Source organism: Lathyrus oleraceus, chromosome 1, assembly GCF_024323335.1.
Source record: "Lathyrus oleraceus cultivar Zhongwan6 chromosome 1, CAAS_Psat_ZW6_1.0, whole genome shotgun sequence".
Taxonomy (NCBI): Eukaryota; Viridiplantae; Streptophyta; class Magnoliopsida; order Fabales; family Fabaceae; genus Lathyrus; species Lathyrus oleraceus.
This window is the reverse complement of record NC_066579.1, coordinates 286,085,482-286,087,332: the sequence shown is the minus strand read 5'-3', so window position 1 is coordinate 286,087,332 and position 1,851 is coordinate 286,085,482. Positions and strand designations below refer to the sequence as shown.

At 37.4% G+C, this 1,851-nt stretch overlaps 1 non-coding gene across 1 annotated transcript; it reads left to right on the top strand.

Moving 5' to 3' along the window:
• Positions 1-279: 279 nt before the first annotated feature.
• LOC127117183 (small nucleolar RNA R71) lies at positions 280-386 on the top strand. Its single transcript, XR_007801941.1, has one exon. It is a non-coding gene; the product is annotated as a small nucleolar RNA R71 (small nucleolar RNA).
• The last annotated feature ends 1,465 nt before the right edge of the window (positions 387-1,851 follow it).

Sequence of the window (1,851 nt, the reverse complement as noted above, 5' to 3'; positions counted from 1 at the left end):
GGTACATTTAAACTTTCAATTTTCTGGACCAGAGCATCCACTTTTGCATTAACATGATCAAGGTTACTTATCTCGTACATGCCACTTTTCGTTTGAGGTTTTTCTACCATTGTTCTTTCGCTTCCCCACTGGTAGTGGTTTTGGGCCATGCTCTCGATAAGTTTATAAGCATCAGCGTAAGGTTTGTTCATAAGTGCACCACCTGCGGCGGCGTCTATTGTTAACCTCGTGTTGTACAAGAGACCATTATAGAAGGTATGAATCACTAACCAGTCCTCTAAACCATGGTGTGGACAAAGTCTCATCATGTCTTTGTATCTTTCCCATGCTTCGAAAAGAGACTCGTTATCTTTCTGTTTAAATCCATTTATCTGGGCTCTCAACATAGCTATTTTGCTCGGCGGAAAATATCGGGCAAGGAAGACTTTCTTCAACTTGTTCCATGTGGTGACTGAGTTGGAAGGAAGAGACTGAAGCCATCTTCTAGCACTATCTCTTAATGAGAAAGGAAAGAGACGAAGTCGAATTGCCTCTGAAGTGACACCATTAGCTTTAACAGTATCAGTGTATTGGACAAATACGGATAAATGAAGGTTTGGATCCTCGGTAGGATTTCCAGAGAATTGGTTCTGTTGCACTGCTTGCAACAGTGAAGGTTTAAGTTTGAAGTTGTTTGCTTCGATGGCGGGCGGAGCAATACTCGAATGTGGCTCATCTTGCGATGGAGTGGCGTAATCTCGAAGAGCACGAGCTGGTTCTGCCATCTCGGGTATCGGTGAAGGAAGAATATTTTTGAGATCAGGAATTTCAATAGGAGGGAGATTGTTTGCAGCACGATATTCTCGAATTCGTCGTAAGACTCGGAGATATAGTTCGATGTCGTTGATTCGTAAATAGAACGGCTCGCCTTGTGAGCGAGTGTGTGGCATACAAATCAACGAAAGGAATAAAAAAAATAAGCCTTAGTCTCTACAGTGTAACAGAAGAGTTACGATATCGACTAAATAAAAAAAAGTCCCCGGCAACGGCGCCAAAAACTTGATCGCGACTTTATGAGTCGAATTTGGGGTACAAACTGCAAGTGCACAGTTCTATCGCGTAGTTTTAAAAGATATAGATCCCACAGGGACTTATGAATCGATATACCGTTATCTAAGGTTACTTCATAAAGCTAAGGCGGATGATACTTTGATTGTTCGGGGGAAAAGTTAAAACTAAAATAAGATCTAGATTAAATATCAATAAAGCGGATATCGGTATGTAGTTCTTCGTAATTAGGGAATCAAATCTTCGTTGGTTTCTTGGTTTTTTAAAATAAATCTTTTCAGTAAATACTATTGATTAAAAGTCTTTTCTCAAACTCTCGCTCTGTTGAATAGACTATGACTTTATATTAACGCAGCTGTCACTTATTGGTTAAGTCCAAAATCACCTTTTGAAAACAACAGAATCTCTAGAAACTCTTCTTAAGAAAACACTAATCGTTTAAATACCCTCGTCTCAAACTCTCGCTCTGTTGACTTAGATTATATAATTAAATTCAAATGCTTAACTCTCGTCCTCACATTTAACTTTTAAAAAATACTTTTTGAAAAAGATTAGAATTTAATTAACTCTAAAAATTGCTTTCGCCCTTATTTAGAATTAATGCTCAATTTACTACGTCCAGTTAAAAACTCAAACTCTCGTTCTATTGAATTTAACTTCTTTATGTCTTTTACTCTCGTACAAAAACTTTGTTATTAAAACCTGTAAATTGGGACCATAAAAAGAGTGATTTATTTTTAAATGAAATTAAACCAACTTAGTTTCGATTCCTTTATTCCGCTTACTTTACATACCGATACCTAA